Here is a 14,810-nt window from a genome sequence, read left to right as displayed (position 1 = left end):
CAATGCGGGGCCAAGTGCCAGTGCCTGGAAGGTCCCAGTGGCAGTGCCAGTGTCCAGGTATGCAGGTGCTGGTCCCAGTTCCAGCTCCCAGCTGGTGCTGCTGGTGTCACGGTAGCCCCAGTTCCCCATTCCCATTCCCTGCTCAAACCAGCGCCAGCTCCTGTTCCCAGCGATGGACCCATTTTCTGGATGATCCCAGGTCCTGGTGCCCGGGCAATGTTGGACCTGGATCCCGGTTCACCAGACTGGTCCCCAAGTCCTGGACCAGCGCCAGTTGGCACCGTTCCCATTTCCCCCTACCGGGTGATGCCAGTCCCCACTCCCAGTAGTGACCACAGTTTCCAGCACCGGGGAGTGTCGGTTTCCGGTGCCGGTTCCCATTCCTAGTGAGAGTTCCCGGTGCCGGCTCGCTGTCCAGTTCCCGATCCCGTTCCCGGTTCCCATTCCCGATCCCAGCGCCGGTTCCCATTCCCGGTGCCGGTTCCCATCCCGGGTGCCATTCGCAGTGTCGGTGCCGGTTCCCCGGCGTGTCCCGGTGTCGGTGCCGGTTCCGTGGCTCCCGGAGCGCGGCGCGGGGCGCAGGCGCGGTCCCGGCCCGCCCGTCGGGGCGGTGCTTGCGGGAGGCGAAGCGCTGCGGGCAGCGGCGCGCCCGGAGCGGCGGCACCGGCACCGGGCACCGCACCAGCCCCGGGCAGGTAAGGCGACCCCCGGCCCCGGGAGCGGGTGGCTCGTCCCTGCAGCCCCGCCGCTGCCCCCGCCGCGGGGGGACGGCTCCGCGCCCCGCCCGGGGGTCCCGCCGTGTCCTCGGGGGATGCTCGGGGGCACCTGTGGCTTTGGGAAGTGCGTAGCAGCTGCATTCCGGGGTGGGGGCGGCAGTGCGTGTTGGTATGCGAGCGTGTGTGTGCCTAAAGGGATTTTGGGGAAAAAAAGCCCGAAGCGGGCACCCTGCTCCTCCCCTGCGCGGAGCACGCTGCTGCCTTTGCCTTCTGCAAGCGCTGGTGTGAGCGCCGGTGTTTGGGGGTGCTGAAGTCGGGGTACTCGGCGTGGTGCATAGGAAAGTTGCGTCCCGGATGGTGAAAACCCCACAACTGCCCCCCAGTTCAGCTTGTGGAGCCAGGCTGGACAGAAACTTTGAGCACCGAGGCCTGGGTGCTGGCTGGAGAGCAGCAGGATTTCTGCACTGAGAAAAAATCCTGAGGTTTCAGTATTGTTCTTTGTTCCATTTTTTTGGGACAAACGTAGGGGCTTTTGGAAAGTCTCCTGGAAAGTTAAGGCGAGAGAGAGCTCCTGCTCTCAAGAAAGGCTAACTTGCTGCTGGGGTACAGGACACTGATGGCTTTTGGGGTTTCCAAGCTGAGATAGGAATCTGGATTCCCCAAATCCCAATCTTCCCTCCCTTCCCTGAAACATGTTATTTTGAGCTTGAGACACCAGCCTGGTGCTTTCTAGCAGAGGGTGTCCCACTGGATGTGGCTCTGGTCTTCTATCCCTCACCTCCCACTCTGGTAGCTGCAGGTGAGCATGGGCTGCACACCTGACTCTGCAGATCCAGCCTGTGTCGTGCTTGGATATATAACCAGTTATTTATCACCAGTTACCATTTCTGCCTGGATGCTGTGCTAGCTCTGAGCTGGGTGGGGAGTGCAGCCACGGCAAATGGAGCTGGAAGCAGAGCAGGGAGCTCGGTGCGTGGTGGAGGATGCTCTTAAATCCTCAGCTGCTTGTCTTCTGCATCCAGCACGGACCATGCTGCAGGCTTTCCCCAGGGCACCTTTTATCTCCATCCCATCTCGTATCTTCATGGATCCTCCTACCCGGGTCAGCCTGGGTTCCAAGCATGCTGAACTGCTGTTACACTGGAGGGAAGGCAGCACAAGGTCCCTGGAGCTGCATCTCTCACCCCTTGCTCTGCACATGGAGAGTGGGTAGTGCAGGGAGCCTGACTGGCCCTGCTGCTCAGGGTAGCAGTGAGCTGAGGAGGAACAAACTTTGGCATACAGGTGAGAGCAGGTGTCACCTGTTGGCAGCATCCTTGGGGCAGCAAGGACTAGGGCAGGGGAAAAGCAGCAGAGTCAGGAATGGATGGAGGTGCAAAGCCTGATGCAAGTGCTCACCACTTACTCCTGCTCGGTGCAACATACTGCTACAGGCATATCTGCCCTGGTGGGTTCTATTTCCCCCTGCTCTTCCCAGGAACATCAGCTGCCTCCTGCTTATTTGAGCAATTCTTTCATGTGAATCACCTGGAGCTCGGCTCCAGCCCGTGACCCAGACAGTGGGGTTGTAAAACCCAAGAGGGAGTGAGAGATGCTCTTTCAGAAACCCTTTTTGTACCCTTAGGAGTGGGATGTGAGGTCTGAACCCCTCCTGCAGTGGGTGCATGTGTACAGGTGCTGCTGCGTGCGTGGGGGCTGGCTCGCTCAGTGGCTGGTGCTTGCCAGCAGCCATGTGCTGGAACTGGTTGGGAAAAACTTTCTTGTTGGCACCAGAATTAAGGATCAAGTCATGAGCGAAAGGAAAAGCAGGTTTTGAGGAAGCCAGCAGGGCTTGCTCTAGCAGGCCCTGCTCAGGGTAGAAATCAAGTCCCTTTGTCATGTTGTAAGGACACCATGATGATATGCAGAAGGAATAATGCCATCTGCAAAGCAGTGACACATGAAATAGGGGCAAAGTGACGTGACCAAGGCACTCAGGTTTGTGGCAGACTCAAGTCCAGCCTGCTCCCTGTCATCAGCACCCCAGTCCCTGTATGAAATTACTTAGGTGTGGCTTTGACATGGCCACAAGCCCGGGAAAATCCCTGCCCAGCTGCTGTGTCCACCACGGCATTTTCTGTTCAAGGGAGCTTTCAGCTGGTGATGGACAACTACCATGGGTATTTTCAAGTCTCTGAGGTGGAGGGAGATGGAAACCCAGAACTGTTACTGAAGGGGACTGACCTGTAGCTGTGCTCTCATTTTTGGGGAAAGGAGATGCTCCAGTCTCCTTTACCTGGATATGCTGGCAGTTTACACAGTGCATGTGGGAGTATGTCAGTGGAGGAGATTTCTGCCGGGGGGGGGCTGGGGGAGGTGACAAAGGGCACTGCTGGACAGATTAGGCCCACGCAGCAGAGCTTAAATCTGCTTAAAGCCTTTAAGGGAGGATCTGAGCTCATTCTCATTTTTCATACTGAGATCCGCCTGCGAAACCAAGCTGAGAGGTGGATGAGGTGCTCGGCCAGAGGGCAACAGCTGAGCTCAGGCTATGGGGCTGGCCCCTAAGTGGTACACCAGTCTGTACAGTGGGGCATGCTGTGTCAGGACTTTGTGCTGTGTTTAGAGATTGAATCATATTGGGATAGCTGAGACTGGGGGTTCAGGGCTGTTTTGGTCCTGGATGCCCCCAGGAGTGTTGCAGAAAGGCGAAGGGAAACAGGCAGAGGGTGTTTGTGGGACATGGGCACGGAAGAGTTAATGTGGAAGGACCAGGCTCTTCGATCTGGTGCTTGAGAGGGATTAACTCAGCCTGGAGCAGGTGCAGGGAAAAGGGCTCTGAAGCTGCTCAGAGGGATGGAGAGCTATTATACGAGGCTATAAAAGCCAAGCCCAGCGAAACAAAGGCAGAGAGAGGATGTGCTTGCTGACTCCAAATATATCCAAGGGGTGAGCTCCAGGCAGGCAGAAGAGCGATTTAAACTGAGGGCAGTGTTGGTGCTGGGGTGTGAATTCATTCAGTTTAGCTCAGGAGGCTTGTCTAGAGGCTCTGCAACTGTGTCACATCAGAGGAGAGTAGGAGGGTGTGAATTAGAGCACATCACCTCTCTTGCAAGGTGCTTGGCTGTGATATAAGGAGGTCTTAGCATTTGTCAGTGTAGGAGGCCAGGACTCTGTGGTCCAGACACCCTGTCCTGGTGTCTCCTTTGGGAAGGGCTCTGTTAGCCAAGCAGGGATCACCATCTTCCTGATGTGGGACCAGACCAGCCATGAAGCAGATGATGCCCAGCTGAGATAATTTTTTGTCTTTGATTATGCCTCAGAAAAATGAATCCATCTCTCCCTTTCCTGGTTGCTGCACGGATTAATAACAAAGCATCCATGCTTTAAAAAAGGCTTTGGCTCTGATCCCAAGAGGAATTTAGACAGTATTTGTGCTGGGGGATGATGATACGAAGAACGGGTGCATCCTCTAAATCTGCTCACGCTTGTGCATTAATTATTGGATATTTTTGGCTGTCCAGAGATGCCAAGATTCTTCTCCTAATGCTTTCTCCAAGCAGGGCAGCATCAGGTTAATACAGAGAGAAGGAGAAGGATGCAGCTGTGCCTTGAAGGCTGGGATCAGGCGCGCTCTCTCTCTTCCTCCTCGCTAATCTCCAGTTGTTAAGTCCTTTCTCTGAGGATGTCCAGAGGTGAAACCCCTTCCACAGAGAGGCCTCCTCAGCCCACCCAGAGGTGTTTGTTGCCCTCTGCTTGTGCCATGGTGGGGCAGGGCACACTTGGGCACCGTTTACTTACTTGTATCTTCATGCCTTTCACCTTCAGCTGCTCCTCTGAGGGGCTGTGGGGCACAAAGCCTCGGCAGTGCTGGGGCTTGTGCTGACCTGCTCGGGCCAGACGGGGCTCCTGCATCTCCCAGCCCCGAGGGCACTGTCACGGGTGGGGAACAAGGGGCGGTGATCACTCCGCTCTGCTCACTTCCAGTTGATTACCCAGGGAGAAAGGGCCAGGCTCTGGGCACTGCAGAAGAGGGAAACAGACCCAGTGGCTTCATGGAAGCTACGTTTGTCTGGCTGCATTAACCCTTTACCTGCTCTGACCTCTCCCTTTCACACCATGGAGAATGTTCATCCATAGCTTATTCCTACTAAATTCGCCTGCACTGTAGGAGGCACCCCTTCGACATAGAGGTGACTTCTTGATGTCGTGGAGCGAAATAGGAATGGTTGCCATTGAGTTTTTCACCCTCTCTGGGAAAAAATCCTTTCTGCTCCACTCTGCGGCCAAGGAGACTTCACAGTTTTTGCTTTTCTGTGTGATGCATTGGTTTTTCAGCCAATATTGCAGATCCTCATGCTTTGGGGATCTTCCTGGACTGGAGATGTGACAGATGATACCCCTGCAAAGCCGTGCTGGGAGCCCGCGGGGTTTGCAGCATCTAGGTCAGAGCCTGGCTCCTTTGGGCCTGGGCCAGCCCTTCAGAGGGGCTGGACTGAGCTCCTAAGCCCCTGCCTGCAGCTTTTGTGTCCCAGTTCAATAACACTTTGATGCATTTTGCCTTAAAATACTCTTCTGGCAGAGAAAAGCTCTCCCTGCCGCTTGGTTTGCCCTTGTGCAGAAATGACCAGTTTTAGTCATTCCACCATCCATCTGAGCATCAGCTCTGTTCCCTCCTGTCCTGTGACTTCCATCCATTGGGAACGAAGGTTAAAGGGAGAGGGGACTATAAAGCATCCCAACCACCTAAAGTCTGCCCCATGCTGGGAGGCTGGAAGCCTTAATGTGAAGCTCTGAAATGATGTGTGGGAGAGGGCTCCTTCTCCGTACCATGCAGAGACTTTCCCAGATTATCACAGCCCCCAGCAGTAGACAGACATGTTGGAAAGACACCAGGAGAGGCCATGAGGACAGTCAGAGGGCTGGAGCACCTCCACTATGGAAACAGGCTGAGGGAGTTGGAATTACTCAGCCTGGAGAAGGGTTCAAGGAGACCTTAGAGCACGTTCCAGAACATGAAGGGGCTGCAAGAGAGCTGAGACTTTTTACAAGGGCATGGGGAGATAGGACAAGGGGGAATGGCTTCAAACTGAGAAAGAGCAGGTTTAGATTAGATGGTAGGAAGAAATTCTTTCCTGTGAGGATGTTGAGGCACTGGCACAGGTCACCCAGTAAAGCTGTGGATGCCCCATCCTCAGCAGTGTTCAAGGCCAGGTTTGATGGGGCTTTGAGCAACCTGGTCTAGTGAAAGATGTCTCATGGCAGAGAACTAGATCATCTGTAAGGTCTTTTCCAACCCAAACCATTCTGTGGTTCCATGATTCTATGAAATTTTCTCCTTGCCTGGCTGCAGCTCATCCTTACATGAGGGAAACTGCAGCCCTGGTTGATTCCTTCAAGGTTTATCCTGTGACCTAGACATAGCTATCAAACAGGGCTGTGGCAGACCAGGAAAGGTACCCAGAATATTGCTTCCTATGTAGCTACAGCACGACAGGCAGCAGCAGGTCTCTCTGAGCTCCTGGTGAAAAGGGCAAAGCTCCAGCTCTGCTCCTGCATTACCTTCCCTTAAACCAGATTATCCATGGTGCACCATATTTTTGTGCTTGTTGCTGGAGTTCTTCTGGTTACATCTCCAAATAATCCATACAGTGATTTCTCTGAGTGACAAAAGGCATCTCTCCCTTGCAGCAAGCACCCTCCATCCCAGCTTTCATCGCATTTCCACTGGTTTGAGCTCCCCTGACTCCATGTGGTGCAGGATGCAGGTGGCTTTCGTTGACTCCATCCCTTCACAGCCCCTCCTGGGCTGTTCCACCATTTCCTCCTGTCCTGTATAGAGATGAAGGATACATGTCTGTTTGTCTCTCTGGGTTTGGGCTTCATTTGTTTTATTTTTTCTGAGGCACACCCTGGTAATCAAAAGCTTCCTATGAAATGTTTGCAGGCTTGTTTCTCCCAGATCCTTGCAGAGCTGGTCCTACCAGTTGTCTGAGCATGTGTAAATACTGTGAGAATTGCTTAGGGGTGATTAAGGGAGGTGATTTCTCTGCTGAGCAAGGGGAAGCCTTGATTTGATAAAAGCTGCAGCTGCAAACTCTACTTTTTCAGAGCCAGACTACCACTGCTGCATGAGTGCAGGATGGGGATGGTGGCTGCTGGCTGCCTGCCCAGCAAGTGTTGCCTTTGGATCCTGGCAGGTCCTCATGCAGGAGCAGAGGAGTGGTGATTTCTTGCATCTAACACGGGGCTGTGCCAGGGTCCTGTCCCGTGCAGGGGAGTGAAACTCCTGCCTGTGTCACAGGGTGCATCCCATACATGCTCCGAGACTCGCTGCTCCAGCTCGGAGCTGCTGCAGCATCAGCGTGTCTAAAGAGATGCAGGACAAGGACTTGGGGCAGGGCAGTATCTGGGAGAGGAGGAGGGAGGGGGCTTAGTTCTGATCCCAGAGCGCTGTGCTCAGCCACACTCTCTGCTTGCTGCTCAGAAGGGTTAGGAGCATGCTCCAAGCCTCCTCCTGAGGGCAAGCCGGGCTGTGCAGGGAATCCAGACAGACCCCAGAGCAGTGGTGGGTATTTTTGTTTGGGTGAGAGCGGGGTGATGGGTCTGGCTGCCAGCCATGGCAGCAGGAGCAAGCACCAGCCTTGCTGGGCTGCACCAAAGCAAGAGGTCTTCATGAGAGGAGGAATCCTCGCTGAAAAGTGAGAGGTGTACCTGTCCATGGTAGAAGGTGTTGGACTTCATGACCTTTAAGATCCTTTCCCAACAAACCATTCAGTTACTCTAAGATCTGGAACACAGAGTGGATGCAGTGCCCAGGATTGTGACCTGTATCCATCTCCCTGAAGGAAGGGGAAAGTTTATGTCCAGTCCCTGCCAGGAGAAAGCAGCAGCCTTTCTGCTCCAAGGGTTGTTTGGCAAACTCTTACTTCTGTGTTTAGAGAAGGGCAGCACTGCTGAAATGAAGGAATAGTGGGGGGAAAAGCTGGCTGGAGGTTGGGGGAGTTGCAGCATCCAGGGCAGAAACAGTTTGAAGAGCTCAAATTAAGACAGTGGGAACTTACATTCAGACCTTTCAGCTTGCTAGAACTGAGTGGATCCAGTAACAAGGATTTCTAATAAATCTCACAGATTTGAGGTGGTCCAGTCTGCCTAAGAGAGACCTGTTCAAAAGCAGCAGCACTATCAGTTGCTGCAAGCCTTCAAATATTACTTTTGTACTCATGATGCTTTAGAATAGTCACAGAAAGAAAAAATCAGTTAAGACAGAGAGGGAAAAGGAGGTAAAATTAAATTTAAAACCAGCAGATTTTGCTGGTCGATCCTGAAAGTTTTACAGACAAGGAGAGTGTTCTTATCAGTCAGTACCCAGGTGTGGTCTGATATTTGCTGTTGTGACTTTGGAATTTATAGGATGTGGGTTTTGGGAAGTGACTAGCAAGTGGGTTGAGGGCCTGTCAAAGAGAAAACTGAGCAGGGAGGACCCAAGTCTGAAGTGGACTTTGTGCCCTCTTGGACCTTTTCACAGAGTGCCTTGGTGCTTTTATTCAGGTTTGGGTCAGGCAAAGAGAAAATCCTAAAATGGTTTATTAGCAAAAGCTGGGAGTCTTGGCAGAGGTTTGAGACCTGACTTGAGGCCAGCAGCTGCAGGACTGGGGCAAAACCTGTGCTGTGGAGCCTGTTGTCAGAAGCATTTGGGGTGCCCCATCATCTGGAATTGCAGGAGATGTTCCAACCTGCTTGAAGTGGAGCAGGTCAAGGGATGCATTTCTGGGAATGGCCAGGAGCTCTCGAGAGGAGACCTGAAGGACTTGGTTGTACCTCTGGGCCTCTGTGGGGATGGAGTTTTGGGCTCTGCCTTCAGCAAGGAATGAAGGTGATGGAGAAAGAAGAAACCCATTGCCTTGGGGATGGTGTTGTGATGGAGTCAGAGAATGGTTTGGGTTGGAAGGGTCTTTGAAGAACATCTTATTCCAGTACTCTGCCATGAGCAGGGACATGTCCCACACGCCCCATCCATCCTCTCCTTGAAGGCTCCAGAGGGAGATGGGGCATGCTGTGAGGTGGTCAGGGCTGAAGCTGCAGGAAGGATGCTCTGGGTCAGCCAGAAGGACAAACAGCACAGCTAGCCTGGCAGGGATGATCTTGAGGATCCAGCTGCCTCTCCTCACTCTCCTACAGAGTAGCTGCAGCCCCGTTATCTCTTCTGCTCCTCCCAAATTCGTGTTTGAAGTTCAATTGCTTTAATCATCCCAGAGGCTGCGGAAGCTATTGAAGGCAGAGCATTTGCATGGAGATGTGCTGCATTTTATCTGCACTAATGATGACTTTTCTGAATGGATTTTCCAGTTCCTCAGCCTCTTAAATAAACTCCTCCTTCACCCATAATGCCCAAGAAAAAGGCTCACATGGCTACATCAGGTAATGCCCTGTTACTCTTCAGTCCTAGTCCTTCCCTCTTTCCATCTCATAAAGGGACAGGCCTGCCTTTAGACCATAATATTTTTGCTCGACTGGCAGGAAAACCGGTGTGAGTGTATTGATGTGGTGCAAGGCTCCCACTGGAGTCAGCGTGACTGGATTTAAAAGGAGCAGGTCTAGCTGTTCAATTAGAAATGCTGAATAAATAATAAAAACACGTTCTCAGTCCAAACCTGCAAAGATAGCATCCTCTCCCCTCCTCTTCTGATTATCAAAATGGATGCTGAGAAGGGCACAGCATCTCTGTAACCTCATGGGGTGTGTGATTTGTGTTCAACATGATCCTCATGTGGGATGACAGCCCTTCTGGGCTAGGCAGGAGCCGTGTGTCTGGATGACCATGGGTGCCGGTGGCTCGATTCTGTGTGTGTGAGTCTGCTCTTCCTAGGCTGTATTTTTCCCGTGCCTGAAAACCTGCTCTGTGTGAGCAGTGTCGTGTGCTGGAGAAGGTTCCTGCCTTCTCCTGCACAAAGGTGTTTTTTTGGAAGCTGCATTGGCTGCTGGGTGAGCTTGGGAGTGCTTTGGTGTTGCAGGTCCTGTGCTGCTCCTTACAATTATTAACCAGGGTCAGGGTGTGCCGAGGCATGAGGGGTTACTGAAGTCATGGCTGTCTCCAGGTACTTGGCATTGGCAGAGCCTATTAATTCACCTTTTGTTACTTGTCTTGCAACTCCTGGTGATCTCCACGGGTTTTTAACCCTTCTGTGACCTGGGAAACAAGCCTAACATCACACAAGCAGTAATGCTGGGTGAAGAACCAAACAGCATGTGGAAGGTACCCAAAACTTAGCTTCTGCATTCTCCCCGAAGCACAAGTGGGTTGGGCTGAGCTGGACCCTGAGTGGTGAATATATTCAGCACATCTCTGCTTTCCCTCAGGCTGTCTGGTGCCATGTTACTGCCTTGCTCTTTCCACTGCTTTTGGGTCTGTCTCTCTGCCACCACCGTTTGCTGTTGTTTCATTCTTCTCCCTGCTATTCCTGCATCCCTCCAAACTCCTGCGTTTTCTGATCCATTGGGAGAGGCTGCCACCAGCTTTGCTTTGAGCTTGTTACTCGTTCCTGTGTCAGGATGCTTTCAGACATGTGTCCTGATCCCACCTGATCTTAGAGCCTGTGCCAAGGGAAGGGCTGGCGTGGCTGGTGCCACAAGCCCCATTTGTGTGCAGAGCTCTGGCCAGGCAGAGCTCGAGCCAGCACAGGGCTATGAGAGTGTTCCCAGTGTGGGGCTGCCTCTTCTCCCGCAGCTCCAACATCTGACCGTGTTTGCAAGCGGTGACTCACAGCTGCAGGGAATGAGGAACTCCCCAGTCCAAGGCCTCTGTCCCAGTGTGAGTCATCCAAGCAGAAGGGGAGCTCCTGGTCAGCACACCCCGCTGGCTCCTAAAGGAGATGGGTATTCAAGGATGCCCAGACCCCCCATTAACCCTGGCCTTCCCAGGAACAAAATATCCCAATCCTGTACATACATGCAGACCTGCTGACTGGCTGTGTCTCTCCCTGTGCTGTCATCTTGCTGTTAAGCAATAAAGGAGTGATGTTCTGGTGGAAAAAAATCCAGAGGAAATAAAGCAAGTGTGATAAAGATCACTGTGTGTTGCCGGAAACAGCCTCCAAATGTGACATCTTATCTGCAGCTGATTTTGTGCAGATGCTGACAGCCAGGCAGGTTTTGGTGATATGGAGTCACTTGCAGCAGCTTTCTGCCAGGATGTGTGACCCTGCCCTTTCCCTGACCCGGGTGAAAATGCACTTTTTAATGAAAGATTGCTCTTGATTCATACAGCCGTAGAATGGTTTGGGTTGGAAGTACCTTAAAGACCTTTCAGTTCCAACCCCCTGCCATGGGCAGGGACACCTTCCACTAGAGCAGGGTGCTCAGAGCCCCATCCAGCCTGGCCTTGAGCACTTCCAGGGATGGGGCAGCCACAGCTTCTCTGGGCAACTGTGCCAGTGCCTCACCACCCTCACAGGGAAGAATTTCTTCCTGATATCAAATCTAAACCTGCTCCCTTTCAGTTTAAAGCCATTCCAGATTGTCCTATCACTACATGCCCTTGTCAAAAGGACATTTTTTTTTAGTTTATTTTCAGTAATAGCCAGCTGTTAGACAGCAACTTCCTTTGCAGGTCTTGGAGTGCTTTGCAGAAGGGACCAGGATCTCTGCAGAGTGAGGCTTTTTCCTGCTTCATGGAGGAGGAGGATCCATCAGGGAGCATTTGCTCTACTTATATGCTTGCAAAAGCCAGAGGGTTTACTCACTTAAAACAAACAGCCCTTAGCCCCATCAGGATGTTTTTTGGGGCTAAATCCACCACTCTGAGTTTCTGAGGGGGAGCAGCTAGTCCCTGTGGTTGCTCATGCAAAATTAACCCTCAGGCTGAAAGGTGCTGTGTTAAGGTGTCCTGATTTGGATGCCATCTGTGCTGCAGCAAATCACTGATTAAAATCAGAGCTTGATATAAACATAATTAAGAGTGAAAATTATTATTTCACCTTTAGCTCTTAAATGAGAACAGAGATATGACCTGATAAAGAAAAGAGATAAAGCGAAAAGGGTATATTCAGTGCTCTGTTCTTCAACAGTTTTGTTCAGCAAGTAACCACTGTGAGTGTTCAGTAATTTGCATTTTGGCTAAAGCAGCTGCTCTGTAAAGATGTCCAACTGTGCTCAAAAACATCTGGGGACAAGCTACCTGTAACTTCCCATGGGAATTAGCTTCCCTGGTTAACCACAGTCAATTTGAGAAGAAATGAGGTCTTGTTTTCTAATTTCCATCAGTGTGGTTTCAGCTTCCCCTCCCTGTGGGCATTGCTAATGCAGGATGCTGCGCTGTGCTGCTGGCTCTGGGCCATGCCATTTGGGGTCCCGAGCAAAACTAGGTGCATGCACAGCTGGCAGTGGGAAAGGGCTTTGGGAATGGCACAGGCCCTGGCACAGGTTGCCCAGAGGAGCTGTGTGGGAAGGGTTGGAACTAGAGGATCTTGAAGGTCCCTTCCAACCAAAACCATTCTATCATTCTAAGATGACTTGAGGCTTTTTTGTTCATGGTTGGCATGGAGTTGTTGACCAAGACATGTGGAGTGCTTATCTTATGTTCAGTGTAAACAGTGAGTGGCAAGTCAACTGCTTCTTCTTGTTCTCTGGGCCCTGGAGAAACAGTGTGTAAAGCTCTCCTTGCATTAACAGGGTTTCCTCTGCTGAGCTGGACTTCTGTGTTGGTAGGTGAGAGGATAACCCTGATGTTGCCACATGTCTGTCAATAGAAACACCCAAGGAGGCTGTAGAAAATTATTTAAATAACATATTTATAAAAACCCTGCCTGCTGCTCTGAGCACCCCACTACTGAGCCCCATAACATTGCACCTGGTTGTGCAATCACATGCCTGGTTCCTGCTTTGTCTTCTTCTTGGCTGATCCTGTGCTTTTGCAATGTGATATCAAAGCCCTCTCCTGTTTAGTGGGAGCAGAGGTGAAGGGCAGCAGATCCTGTCCTTTGGAACAAAGTGTTTTGTCTGACCTGGAGACAGGCAGCTGTAGGATCTGCAAGCAAGGAGGCTTTGCTCCTGGCCAGGCTGCAGCCTGGCATAGCACAAGCTTGGTGAGCCCATGCCAACCACCCAAGCAGCCTCTGGGCTGGAAGGCAAGGAGAGGAAGATGTTTGGAGGGGAGGAGGGAAGAGCCTTTCAGCAGGTATTGGTCCTGGCCAGTGCAAACACTTTCAATCCTCCTCCCTGTTGCAGTTCTTAGAGCCATGACTGGTACCAGCTGGCAGGAGCTGGAGCACCTGGATGATGCTGGAGGTGAAAAGGGGAGTCCACAACACCCCTGAGTCATAAGTCTGGCTCAGTCTTCCAACAAAGTGTTTTTTTGTTTAACTCCTTCATGGCAGGACCGAGGTTGGGATCAGACCACTGTTTATAAAAATTCATGCTGAGTGGTGAGCGCAGATTCCCCTCCCTGCTCACAGGCAAACACATGCATATGCAAGTGTAGAGTTGTTAATTCAAATCAGGCATGAAAACACCCACTTCTTGCTCTCCTGGAGCATCTGAGCTTGGTCCAAGAAGGCAAAGAGTAATTAGACAACCTTTGGGCATTTTAACGTGGTAGAGGTGAAGTTCAGCCTGGTAAGCATGAAATGCTGCAAATTAGAGAGAGTAATGAATTTTAACACTGCCCTAAGAACATTCCCTCTGCCCCTTCCTTTTAATTATTTTGCAAGGTGTTTTATTTATTATTTGTTTGTTTTTCTAAATGATCCTGAACAGTGTCCCTTCCCCTTCTGCTTGGCATTTCCTTTGCAACTCAAATCCATCTACAGGCTGTCATGTGAGAGTAGCCCTGCAGCGAGGACAGATGGCTGGCAAGGTGACAGTCACTGTAGGGTGGGATAGCAGGCAAATTTCAGGCAGATCTGGGCATCAGAAAGGCTGGAACTCCTTGGCCCCTGTTCTCATAGGGATGGACATTGCACAGGGTGTCTTGTGAAAGTCAGTGTTGCAGGGATCACTGGAAAGCACAGCTCCAAGCTGCAGGGTGTAGCAGTAATTTTATGAATGAGCAGCCAAGTGCCAGCCCTTGGCCATGGTACAGGCTGCAGAGAAGCATCCAGCATCTCCTACATCAAACCTAAAATTCCTGCCTTTAACTCGAGCACGGCTTTTAGAAAGACCTCTCTCCTCCCTTCCCTTCCAGGCTCCCTTCCTAATCTCACTGGTTCTTTCTGCACAACCTCCCATGGAAATATCCTCCCGTGTCTTTCAGCCCAGTTCATGCGCCAGTCCAAGCAATTCATCTTGCATGTCAGCTAACAGCACCTTCCTCCTCTCTCAGCCTGTTGTATTCCTGCAGAAGGCAGCTGCCAACCATCCTTTCCCAGCACTGCTGCTTTCCCCGTGTCTCTTTAGCATTGAGTGCTATCACTGTGAAGGTCTTGGCCTCACTGTCACTCAAAAGCAGCTTGTTCAGTGCCAGATGTCCCCATAACCTCCCGGGGTAAATCTCCCTTATTTATCACCCCTTCCTCTGCTGGAGATCTGGAGGCCAGTGCCTTCCCTGGCCCTCTTAGCAGGGTGGATTGGACTACTGGGTGCATTCCCTGATTGCTCAATGAGGCTGTCAGCCTTTCCACAAGGAGTAAATTTGGTGTATTATTTGGGGGTTTATGTGACCGTGTTCACGGGGGTCCCAGGATGAGGGAAGAGACGAGGATCTGACTCCATGTTTCAGAAGGCTTGATTTATTATTTTATGATATATATTACATTAAAACTATACTAAAAGAATAGAAGAAGGGATTTCATCAGAAGGCTAGCTAAGAATAGAAAAAGAAGGAATGATAACAAAGGCTTGTGTCTCAGACAGAGAGTCCAAGCCAGCTGACTGTGATTGGCCATTAATTAGAAACAACCACACGAGACCAATCACAGATCCACCTGTTGCATTCCACAGCAGCAGACAACTATTGTTTTACATTTTGTTCCTGAGGCCTCTCAGCTTCTCAGGAGAAAAATCCTAAGGAAAGGATTTTTCAGAAAATATCATGGCTAGAGGTTTATATCAGGCCATTTATTTTTAAGGCTTTTCTGAGGGCAGGTGATGCACTTGGCCCTCTTTGTATCATCTGGGATG

At 51.4% G+C, this 14,810-nt stretch overlaps 1 protein-coding gene across 1 annotated transcript in view; it reads left to right on the top strand.

Moving 5' to 3' along the window:
* The first annotated feature begins 602 nt into the window (after positions 1–602).
* CAPN5 (calpain 5) overlaps positions 603–14,810 on the top strand; it is a 52,485-nt gene continuing 38,277 nt past the window's right edge. Inside the window, exon 1 of the mRNA XM_030958314.1 lies at positions 603–695. The gene's annotated coding sequence lies outside the window, so the exon portion shown is untranslated. The remainder of the gene's footprint in view (positions 696–14,810) is intronic.

The sequence above is a fragment of the Camarhynchus parvulus genome, chromosome 1 (assembly GCF_901933205.1).
Source record: "Camarhynchus parvulus chromosome 1, STF_HiC, whole genome shotgun sequence".
NCBI lineage: Eukaryota > Metazoa > Chordata > Aves > Passeriformes > Thraupidae > Camarhynchus > Camarhynchus parvulus.
This window is presented reverse-complemented; position numbering and strand designations above follow the sequence as displayed.